The following is a 13,089-nucleotide window of genomic DNA, read 5'->3' as shown; positions in this document are numbered from 1 at the left end:
ACATCATCTAGGAGTTTGTTAAAAGTGTAAAATTGGCCGAGCATGGTGGCACACGCCTGTAATCCTAGCATTTTGGGAGGCCGAGATGGGTAAATCACTTGAGGTCAGGAGTTCAAAACCAGCCTGGCTAACATGGTGAAACCCCGTCTCTACTAAAAATACAAAAAAAAAAAAAAAGAAAGAAAATTAACCAGACTTGGTGGCATGCACCTGTAATCCCAGCTGCTCAGGAGGCTGAGGCAGGAAAATCGCTTGAACTCGGCAGGCAGAGGTTGCAGTGAGCCGAGATCATGCCACTGCACTCCAGCCTGTGCAACAGAGCAAGATCCATCTCAAAAAAAAAAAAAAAAAAAAAAAAAAGTAAAATGATAAAACCTACTCTCACATTAGTTTTCAGAATCTTCATTTAAACAAGATCTTCAGGTGATGCATATACACATGGGAGTCTGAAAATTCTGTCCTAACAACATCTCCTCTAAATGCTAATCCAGGTCCAACATCTTCAGTTTCTGGGTAATTAATAAGGGTAACCTACTTTATACTGGATAACTTCAATGTTTATGATCTTCCTCATAAGAAGTGAAAAATCTGCTTCTTACATCCAATTAGACAAAATTCTTGTCCTAGGGCCGATCAAGGTGAGTTTCATTCCTTTTTCAGAATAGTCTATTACATACTTCAAAACTTGTTCTACATTCTTACCCTTCTCTTCCTCCAATTCCTTTAGTCAGTCCTCAATTTATAAAGTAATTATTCTCCTATGTTGGATGTTCTATCTAAACTCCATCCTGATGATTGGGAATCAGGTGTAATTTCTCAATTTCTCAATTTGAAATGCAGTATTCCAGTAATGAAAGCAGAATTGAGTGGCATTGTTGTCTCTCACATTCTGCACACATTTTCTCTATTAATTCTGCCTAAAGATTGCATTTACCATACTTGAGAGAGTGGGGACATAACATGAAGCGGTGGACTCATACTGAGTCTGTAATTGTCCGAGCCATGTCTCTATTTTTTCCTCTTTTTATTCAATGTATGTATGTCACATCAATTCTTGGATGCCCAAAACATAACTCTAAAAAGTTGAACATGCATTGCTACACACATTTTTTTCATATCTGAAGCAATTTTCCTATCAACTTACCATATTAGAGAATTTCATCTCAATTTAAATAATAATTTTTGTGTTATATATTATTTATTTGATGTAATGTCTTTTGAGAATAGATGGAATTCTCCACTATCATGCACATCTAAGGTATTAAGATTCTGGGCTGGGCACGGTGGCTCAAGCCTGTAATCCCAGCACTTTGGAAGGCCGAGGCTGGTGGATCACCTGAGGTCAGGAGTTCAAAACCAGCCTGGCCAACATGGTGAAACCCGTCTTTACAAAAAGTACAAAAATAATTAGCTGGGCATGATGGGGACTGCCAGTAATTCCAGTTACTCAGGAGGTTGAGGCGGGAGAATCACTTGAACCCGGGAGGCGGAGGTTGCAGTGAGCTGAGATTGTGCCACTGCACTCCAGCCTGGGTGACAAAACAAGAGTCCATCTCAAAAAAAAAAAAAAAAAGATTCTGATTCACTTTCTTATGTCATTGTGTGCATGTGTATGTTTGTTGGATATAAATTTACTTTTTTAAGGCAAAAAATATGGTTTCTGTTTCTAAAATACGCAAAATAATTTCACCATGAAATTTCTTGATTGGCATGTGACTTAGTGTTTATTTCATGTTAACCAGATCCAGTTGCTCTGATAAATCTGTGTGTTTTAGAAAAATTTATTTTTAATAAATATCTATTTTTAAGCCAGGAGATAAACCTTACATTTGTGCATCCACCATGTGTAAGCGACCCTGCTTGGTATCATGGAGCCAAGATACTAAAAGATTAATAAAATAATTTGTAAAAACTCCATTCACAAACTAACAAATAATATATTTCCTCAAATTTTCTGGAATATACTACTGACTTGTATTAATGTAATCTAAATTTTCAGATATAAATACCAGTCAATGGTTGGTTGTTACAACTTAAAAGCAATCAGATTGGGAAGACCTTCAAAATATTTGTCATTAAATCATAAATAAAATTTTTCTTAGAATTGGACCGTGGTAAGTGGAGTGCCTTAACTTTTCTTAGTTCAAACTCTGCAAATTGACTCTAACGTTCATAATCATGCCCTTTTATGTGCTTTAAGTGGAGATACTGTTGGTCTATACTTTGTAAGAGAGCAGGTAACTCTAGCACAGAAGAAACTATATAACATGGAACTGGGTGGGAATTCAGTGGCACTATTCCATTTTTATCAATTCAGACTGTTGCTTTCAGTCTTGCTTTCAATCTCCAGGTTGTACTCCGAGAGGATTGCAGCAGTAATAAAACATGGATGGTGCTGGCTTCTCTCTCTCTGCTCGCCACCTACAACAGCGTCGAAATAGGACTGACAGCCACAAGCCTCAGTCTTCTCCTTCTGGGTCTGTCTGTCCCCATTCGTTAATAGAAGTAGGCGGACCTCCTTTCAAAGTTCAGTGAACATGGCTTTGACATCTTCTGCTAGTGTCATATGCTGTTATTGTGTAGATTTCCAAAGGAAGTAGCATTCTTCAGCCAATTTTCTACTGGCTGCACCACCTTTTGTTTCCTGGATTGCTTTTTCCCAATGTGAAGTCCTTAGATCAGTTATGCATGTATTGTAAGGATGAACCATTCCTTGCTGAGTTTAACTTGAACTTTCTCACAGATGATGTTAGCTTCTTCCTTTTAATAGTATTTTGATTGTAGGAGCTTTATCATCTTCAGCACGCCTCTCTGGCTCGCCCCCTAACACCACATGCGGCGGGCTTGTGACCCCTGAATTTACTTAAAACAAACAAACAAACAACCTTGCATTCCAATCACCTAACTTATTTAATTGAGATATAAAGCATTATAAAGGCCTAAAACACTACATGAGCTGACCTCATTACCTTTTAACTTTCTTCTATTTTTCTAACGTTCCCTCATATCCTCCTTACTCGAAAGGTGTCTTATAAATAACGGCTGCCCTGACCACCCAGATGCTTACCAACTCGATTTTCTTCTTATTTATTTATTTATTCAAATCTCTTAACTTCATCTAAATACTAAACTTTACTTACTTTCTTCATTTATTGCATGCACCCCACCACCACCCCCATACCGTCAAATGCACGCTAGTGAGTTTTTTCACATGTTATTCCCATAATTTAGACTGCCCCGTGGCACTCTGCAAGCAGCCAAAAATGTTTGCCGGCTGAATGAATGTGTAACTTGTTTTTTCCTTAAACCCATCTGAGCTCGTTTATAGATTGAGAAAAACAGCACTTACTGTTTTTCAGTTTGCTCATTTATAGATTGAGAAAAACAACACTTACTTTATAGGATGTTTGTATGTGTGAAGTTCCCAATCCCACGTAAACCCTAACTATAGCTGCTTATATGACTTAGAACACATTTTTCTTCAGTCCACAATTCCCAATTGAACAAATTTTTGAAGATTATTAAGCAAAGCTCGTAATCTCTTTTTTCTTATTTCTTTTTAATAGTACCATTGCCAATAGTTATAACAGTTGTTAGAGTTTTTCTAACTTATATAAATAATGTGTTAGATTTTGTCTTCTTTCTCTGTTTACTAGAAGTCATATTTGAATTGATTGTTTTTGCTCATATGTTAATGATTAGAAGGTGATGAGAAATAGTGCTAGCTCTTACCTGGAGGACTAATGAACCTTGGAAAAATCTGCAGACATGAATGTAACAGCTTTTGACAGGACTTCTGCTCACTAGCTTTCCCTATATAGTCAATGATATTTATCTGAACAGATTGCCTGTCATATGCTAAAACAAACCAAAAGAAGAAAAAAGTGGGGGCAGGTAGTTAATTTATATGGGAATGTAGATCTAGAAACTACATTAGAAAGAAGGAAAAAAAAACTTTTCTCGGGTGTCTTGCATTTAAACAATCCCCTGTGTATCATGCAAAATCGATGGCTGTGTTCATTTTTTCTCTGCTAACTCCAGACTAAAATGACAGCCAATGAAAGTGAACCCCTCCTTTAGAAATAGCTAGAGGTTATACCCATCTAGAATGTTCAATACTTATTATTTTAGTAATACTGCCAGTGTTCATCTCCAGGACACCAACGTTATCTTAGAAAATTTAGTAAAAAGTGAACACGTATAAGAAAAAGTTTTGGTACAATAATCCATCCGAAAAGTAGATAGATATTAATAACAGGTTTATAAATAAGTAGAGATATATTTATTTATAAACTTATTATAAGTAAGTATAGATATATTTATTTATAAACCTGTTATTATCAGGAATAAAGGAAGGAAGGAAAGAAAGGGAGGGAGGGAGGAAGAAGTTGGGAGGGAAGGAAGAAAGGAGGAAAAGAAAGGAAAAGAAGGAAGGAGGGAGGGAGAGAGGTGAGGGAGGAAAGGAAGAAAGGAGGGAAAAAGAAAGCAGCAAAATAAGGAAGGAAGGAAGGAGGGAAGGAGTGGGAGGGATAGAGGGGAGGGAGGGGAGGGAGGGGAGGAGGGAAGGGCATGACAAGAAGGAAAAGGAGGGAGGGAGGAGACAGTGAAAGCAAAACATTGTATTCATTGTATCCATTGTATTCATTACTTGCAATGGGGATGTCTGAAAATTCATTTGTGTGAATGTATTTATATTTATAAAGGTTTTTTGTGTATTTGGGAGCTTCCAAGCACAAGAAACAAGAGTTAACCACTGCAGTGTCAAACTTCTCTTTACATAGTAAGCCAAAATTGTTGATAACATTTTCTTTGTTTCTGATCTTGTAGTACATTTTTGTATTGTGTTAGAGATTTTCATATTTTCTCATCTCTGCCAGATGTTCAGAATATTTATCTTTCCTATCACTGAATTATCAAAAGAAGAAAAAAGTATTATTAGTATCATGGCTAATGAGGATGAGTGTGGTAGTGGGAGAGAAGATAGAAAGGAGGTAACTCAAAGATGATGAAAATTTGTAAATTTAAAGGTCATTGTCAAGTACTAGTTTGACCTGAGCAAATATTCCTGCCAATTATTGCATTTTCATCCTTATTGAGAAAAAGCTTTCTGTCTTTTCTTGACAAAAATTCTGTTTTTTTTTTCTATTTTCTTTTTTCATTTTTAAACAAATGGACAGTTTATTTGCAGATTCTTCTTTGATAGATGGTATAATAAAACAAAATTGATAGACCTGGTCATTTTGTTTCTGTCCTATATTTCTTTTAGGGAGGTCTATTTTTCATCATTGTGATACATATACAAAATTTAAACCTGGCACCAATCTGTTGTGTATTGATAGGGAGTGAATAACTCAGGCACAAGCAGCATCAGCATCAAGAAATTTGCTAGAAAGTCAAGTTACCAGCATCCCTTCAGATGTACAGAATCACACTCTTTGTGAATGAGGTCATCCAATATCTTCCAGACAATCCTTAGGCATAGTGATATTTGAAAACCACTCCTCTAAACAGAGAATCTCAGAATTCTATTTCCATGGAAAACACCTGGAGTTTTAAGAAGAAATCAACAGTTGTGGGCATAAATCCTAAAGCACTGAATTTACTAAACCTGGTGTAGTGCCCAGCAATCTGCATTACTTCTATGTTACTCTAAAGTCTAAAGTCTGAAAACTAAGCTGAAGTTGCTCAAGATTAATCTTTAGTTATAGCAGCTATTTGCACTGGAGCTTCTCTAAAGTCTTGCATCTTTATTTCCATAAGTTGATCCTTATCAGAGTAAAACACAAGGAAACTAACAAGCAAACAATGCTATTACCTTACAGAAGAATGTTCAACATCTTCCCAGTGGCATGCTCCTCCTATCACAGTGTGTTCCCAGCTTACCTAACTAACCTCATCTTCAGCCACTTCTTGTACCCTGTGTGTATTCTCACCACTGTGTTATGAGCTTTCTTCACCTTCATATATTGATGTTTCTTTTGCACAGAATGGTCTTCTTCCCTAATCTTCCTGTTAAGTATCTGTGTACTACTCAAATGTCACCTTTCTTTTTCAAATAATTCCCTGAATATTTCTTTTATAGCAGAAATGATTATTTATTCCCAGATCACTTTATATATATTTCAGAAACTATATGGATAAATATTTCATATTGTGTTGTAAGAAATTTTGAATATCACATGTTTTTGGAAACACTAAGAAAACTCCGTTAGACTATGTTGGTAGGAAGTTTTTGAGGACCGGGTACAGATCTCACTTATCATTCTGACTACCTCTTATAACCCCTATTACACATTAGGGTCACAATAAATACTTTTCCAAATGTTTTGTTCAACTTTGTTTCAACAGATAAAGTGAAATCACATATATAGAAAACATTTGAAAAGTTGAAGATTCTGAGTTGAGGTTCAATCTCAATTTGCCAACTAAGGGACTTTGAATGAGTTCTAAGCCTCTCTGGACTTTATATCACTCATCTGTTAAAAAAAAAAAAAAAAAAAAGAGACCAGAATATAGTAAGTTTCCATCATTCAAAAATATAAACATAAGTTTTCTTCTTTAAAGGTAATCTTATGTGAACCTTACTTGAAATTCTATCACATAATATAATAAAAGCTAAACTCTTCCAGTTGAAGAGGGAGATTGAGGAGGACAAAACCTTCCAGGAAAAATGAAAGGATATGTACCCAAAACTAATATATGTATGATTATTTCTATAGGTATTATGAGAGGCAAAACTCTAGTATGTGTTATAAAATCAGGATTAAGCATCTTATTTCTACCATGTCTATCTTATATTAACATAACCTTTTTATTTTATAATATGTCACTAACTTTTTAATATTTAGAAAGTTGAGAGGAGACTAATTTGTGGGAAAACTCAATCTCCCATGTGGAATGGCCTTGCGGCAATTAAATTGTTTCTTTACTGCAACACCATGGTCTCAGTGAATTGGCTTTGCCTGTGCAATGGGCAAGAAGAACCCATTGTGTGATTACAAATTTGAACTCTCATCTGGGATTTGCCCTTTTAGACACCTACCCACAGTTTGTCAGCCTCCCACTGGTAGAACAGACCTGGAGGTAAACTCTCGTGGCCATTTATTGTTTTTGAGGCCCTCTTCTGGCACCATCTCTATTGGTGAGGTGCTGTTGACCCATAGTGCCTGGGCCTAATTGCAATGGAGAAATATTTTTTTAAAATAATGTTCATCTTAACAGATGTGAGGTGATATTTCGTTGCAGTTTTGATTTTCATTTTGCTAATGATTAGTGTTTCGAGAATATTTTATATACATGTTGGCAATTTGTATGTTTTATATTAGAGAAATATTTCTTCAAGTTCTTTACCCATTTTTTTAAATCAGGAAGATCTTTCATTAAAGTCTTTAATTCACTTTGAGTTTATTTTTGTGCATGGTATAAGATATAGGTCTAATTATATTCCTTTGCATGTGAATATCTAGTTTTCCAAACATTATTTGTTGAAGAAACTATCTATTACCTATTGTGTAGCCTTGGCACCCATGTTGAATATTACTTGACCAACCCTTTCCTTTCCCAGGAAGAAGTTAGGAGATGGGGGTTATCTCCTACTTGTTTCATGATGAGCCAGAGAGAAGGACTATGGAAAGTGAGTGCTCCACACTGTGGCTTTTGTTCTCAGTGGCCATCAGCCTGGTACCCTTCCTGTTAATGCTTAGATTCAGGCAAGACAAAAATCATTTTATTGGGAAATGCTTCAAAAAGTCTTAATGTTGGAAATATATTTTAGTCTCCTGTTTTCCTTCCTGGGAAAAAGACATGCGCTAGGAATTTTCCTCTAATTGCAGTACACTTATTTGGAGGGAGGGACTATGATACGTGATTGCCACAGATTTTTTACAGGCTTCGATGTTGCTAATTTTTTTTGTTTGTTTACTTGTTTTTTGAGACAGCATCTCACTTTGTCATTCAGTCTGGAATGCAGTGGTGTGATCTCAGCTGCCTGTAGCCTGGACATCCCCAAGCTCAGGTGATCCTCCCACCTCAGCCTCCCAAGTAGCTGGGACTACAGGCACACACCACCATGCTCGGCTATTTTTCTTTGCATTTTTTTTCTCTATAGAGATGGGGTTTTGCCGTGTTGCCCAGGCTGATCTTGAACTCCTGGGCTCAAGCGATCTGCCTGCTTTGGTCTCCCAAAGTGCTAGACTTACAGGCATGAGCCACCACACCCAGCCTGATGTTGCTGATTTTATGTTCACCTGAGGTACATAAGCTTCTTAACTGATTTCTGGATTTTGTATAAAGAAAATTGGTCCTTGTACTAATGTAGAGTTTGTGTCTCTATTGGGAGTGGAGGGTATCAGGCATCTTGTTCTGTCATCTTACTGGTGTCATTTTTATAATAGAAACCCTTATTCAACTTCACCCCACATTAGTATTCATTTAAATATTAATTATTTTAGTTAATTAGTTCTTTATGTATGTAAAGCTAGTTACCTAGTCATTATGGTCACTGAGCCACTAATGCTAGCATGGCTACTCTGTTCCTGCACTTTTGCACCAATGAACTAAGTTGGTTGTTTTCAAAAATGTATATGCCATTCGTGTTTTTTATTGTAATTATATAATTCATGTAAATATAATATCTTTGTGAAAAGAAAGTTCTACTATAATATGAAAAAATAAGATGCTAAAATAATTTTGTTCAGTTGTGAAAAAGACAATTTTATAATTTTAAAATCGTGAAAGTATACATTTTTTTCTGTAGAAATATGACTATTTTGTTTTATTATTTGACTTATTATTTTACTTGATTTTGTATAGATTCTGTGTGGATTTCTGTACAAATCCATAATATGTATACATATTTATAGCATACATGTAATATTTTGATACAATTACACACTGTATAATTATCAAATCAGGGTATTTATGAATTCATCATCTTAAATATTTACTGTTTCTTTGTGTTTGGATCATTTTAAATCTTCTAGCTATTTTGAAATATAAAATAAATTACTGTGAACTATATTCACCATAATCGGTTATCAAATACTAGAACTTATTCCTTCTTTCTAACTATGTGTTTGTACCCATTAACCAGCTTCTCTCCATGCCTATCCCATCCCAAATCCTTTAAAGCCTCGAACAACCACCATTCTTCTTTCTACCCCCATAATGTCAACATTTTTGTCTGCTGCATATGAGTGAGAACATGCAACATTTTTCTGTCTGTGCCTGGCTTATTTCACTTACCATAATGACTTCCAGTTTCATTCATGTTTCTACAAATGATAAAATTATATCATTTTTGTCTGAATGGTATTTTATTGTGTATATAGATAACAGTTTTAAAAATCCATACATTCATTGATGAACATTTAGGTTGATTCCATATCTTGGCTATTGAGACTAGTGCTATAATAAAGATGGGGCTGCAGATATCCCTCTGATAAAACTGATTTTCTCTCCTTTAGATAAATGCCTGTTAGGATTGCTGGATCATATAGCAGTTCTATTTTTAGTTCTCTGAGAAACCTTCATACTAGTTTTCATAATGGCTGTACTAATTTACATGCTCACTGACAGTATATAAGAGTTTCCTTTTTGCCACATCCTTACCAACATTTATTATTGTTTGTCTTTGTGATAATAGCCATTCTAACTGGGATAAGAGATATCTCCTTATAGTTTTGAGTTGCATTTCCCTGATGATTAGTAATGTTGTGCTTTTCTGTTGTACAGGCAGATTTTTTCTTAATATGTTAAATTATTCATTCATTTAAGAACTCAAAGGTATATTTATTGTGATATAAAATATCAGTTAGTATACTTACTTGAAATATCTTTTGTCTAAATCAAACCAAATAAGTGTAAATAAATGTACCTGTGTGTATTAAAAGTTAAAATGTTATATATTTATGGATACATATATCTTCTGTAGATCGCTAAAATAGATCCCTATGTATCTATATATGAAATAGACAACTGTGTCTATGTTTATTTATCTATGTTTTGAAATGATTCTCTATGATAAATGACTTTTCCTATTAACTGCCCTACTACTTGTCCTGGTGACATTTAAGAAAATCCTCTGTGGTATATTAAGTGAGGGGCATCTTTAAACCACTAAGTGTTAATCATCAAACCAAAGAAATGTAACTCACTGTCATCCATTATACAACAAAATCAGGGGAGAAAAAAATAGATATCACTTGATTTAGATAGCAATAACTCATTTTTAAGGAGTCACATAAATTAGATAAGTTGGTATACATAGCCACATGTAATGTTAGTAAAATTTAAAATGTTATATCCAGAATGATATCAATTTGGCTAACAGTCTAGTAGAATGTTTTGCATTTTTTAGAGGATGTCTGGGTTTGCAAAATGTTTTATGAATGATTCACTGTAGATGCAAAGAGAGCAATGTCTATTCAAGAAATAAAGATAGTGATTAATTTGATCAGTTTTCGAAGAACAGAAAAATAATTTATAAGCAGGTTTTTTTTCTTATTTTTTAAATTTTAAATTTTTGTAGGTTCATAGTAGATGTATAGATTTGTGGGATACCTGAGATATTTTGAAATAAGCATGGAATGTCAAATAATCACATCATGAAGAACTGGGTATCCATTCCCTCAAGTATTTATTCTTTCTGTTAGCAAACAATCCAATTAAATTCTTTTAGTTATCATTTTTTATTCTTCAACTTTTATTTTAAGTTCCAGGGTACATGTGCAGGATGTGCAGGTTTGTTACATAGGTAAACGTGTGCTATGGTGGTTTGCTAGACAGATCAACCCATCACCTCGGTATGAAGCCCAGCATGCATTAGCTATTGTACCTAATGCTCTCTCTACCCCAGCCCTCCCAAACAGGACCCAATGTGTGTTGTTCCCTGCAGCTGTGTCCATATCTTCTCACTGCTCAGCTTGCACTTACATGTGAGAGAATGCATTGTTTGGTGTTCTGCTCCTGCATTAGTTTGCTGAGGATATTGGCGTCCAGTTCCATTCATGTCACTGCAAAAAAAAAAACAAAAAAAAAAAACATGCTCTTATTGCTTTTCATGACTGCATAGTATTTCATGAGTATATATGTCACATTTTCTTTATCATTGATGGGCATTCTATCATTGATGAGCATTTGTGTTGATTCCACATCTTTGCTATTGTGAATGGTGCTACAATGAGCATATGTGTGCATGTATTTTTATAATAGAATGATTTGTAATCCTTTGGGTATATACCAAGTAGCGAGATTCCTGGGCCAAATGGTATTTCTGCTTCTTGGATACTTGAAGAATTGCCACACTATCTTCCACAATGGTTGAACTGATTTACATTCCCACCAATAGTGTAAAAATGTTCCTTTTTCTTCACAACCTCCCCAGCATCAGTTGTTTCCTGACTTTTTAATAATTGCCATTCTGACTGGCATGATATGATATCTCAATGTAGTTTTTATTTGCATTTCTGTAATGATCAGTGCATTGAACTTGTTTTCATATATTTATTGGCTGCATGAGTGTCTTATTTTGAGAAGTATCTGTTCATGTTTTTAGCCCACTATTTATTGGGGTTTTTTTTTTGTAAATTTGTTTAAGTTCCTTGTACACTCTAAATATTGGACCTTTGTCAGATGGATAGATTGCAAAAATTTTCTCCCATTGTAGGTTGTCTGTTGGCTCCGATGATGGTTTCTTTTGCTGTGCAAAAGCTCTTTAGTTTAATTAGATCCCATTTGTCAATTTTTGCTTTTGTTGCAATTGCTTTCAGTGAGTTCATTATACAATCTTTGCCTGTGCCTATGTCCTGAATGATTTTGTACAGCACAATTTTAGTTATTTGAAGGTGTACAATTAAGTTATTATTGACTGTAGTCACTGTTGTGCAATCAAGTAGTATGTCTTAGTCATTCTATTTTTTGTACCCATTAACCATTCTCACCTCCCCCTAATTCCCCTACTACTCTTCCTAGCCTCTGATAACCATTCTTCTACTCTCTATTCCCATGAGTTCAATTATTTTGATATTTAGATCCCACAAATAAGTAAGAGCATGCGATGTTTGTCTTTCTGTGCCTGGCTTATTTCACTTAACATAATGATCTCCAGTTCCATGCATGTTGTTACAAATAACAGCATCTTGTTTTTTTTGTTTTTTTTTTCTGAATAGTATTCCCTTGTGTGTATGTACCACATTTTCTTTTTTCATTTATCTGTTTATGGACACTTAGATTGCTTCCAAATCTCAGCTATTGTGAACAGTGCTGCAAAAAATAGAAGAGTACAGATATTTTTTTCACTATACTGATTTTCTTTCTTTTGGGTATATACACTGCTGTGGAATTGCTGGATCGTATGGTAGCTATATTTTTAGTTTTTAGAGGGACTACCAAACTGTTCTCCATAGTGTTTGTACTAATTAACATTCCCCCTGACAGGACATGAGTGTTCTATTTTTCTCCACAAACTTACCAGCTTTTGTTATTGCTTGTCTTTTGGATATAAGCCATTTTAACTGGGATGTGATGGTATCTCATTATAGTTTTGATATGCCTGATTTATGTGACGATCAGTGATGTTGGGAACCTTTTGATATGCCTTTTTGCCATTTGTATGTCTTCTTTTGAGAAATGTCTATTCAAATCTTTTGCCCATTTTTAATCGGATTATTAATTTTTTTCTTATAGAGTGGCTTGAGGTCCTTATACATTCTGGTTATTAATCCCTTGTCACATGTTTGGCTTGCATATATTTCCTCCCATCCTGTGGGTTGCCTCTTCACTTCATTGATTGTTTTCCTTGGCTGTGCAGAAGCTTTTTAACTTGATGTAATCCCATTTTCCCATTTTTTCTTTGGTTGCCTGTGCTTGTAGAGTATTGCTCAAGAAACTTTTGCCCAGATCAATGTCCTGGAGACTTTTCCCAATGTTTTCTTGTAGTAGTTTCATAGCCTGAGGTCTTAGATTAAAGTTTCTAATAAGTTTTGATTTGATTTTTGTATATGGTGAGAGATAGGGGTCTAGTTTCATCGTTCTTCTGCATATGAATATCCCATTTTCCCATCACCATTTATTGAAGAGATTCTTATTTTC

The 13,089-nt window shown here is 35.0% G+C and overlaps 1 pseudogene; it reads right to left on the bottom strand.

The window, feature by feature from the left end:
• Positions 1-2,163: 2,163 nt before the first annotated feature.
• Positions 2,164-13,089, bottom strand: part of LOC100456165 (N-acylneuraminate-9-phosphatase-like) — a 31,424-nt pseudogene continuing 20,498 nt past the window's right edge.

This window comes from Pongo abelii, chromosome 9 (genome assembly GCF_028885655.2).
Source record: "Pongo abelii isolate AG06213 chromosome 9, NHGRI_mPonAbe1-v2.0_pri, whole genome shotgun sequence".
Classification (NCBI taxonomy): Eukaryota; Metazoa; Chordata; class Mammalia; order Primates; family Hominidae; genus Pongo; species Pongo abelii.
This window is presented reverse-complemented; position numbering and strand designations above follow the sequence as displayed.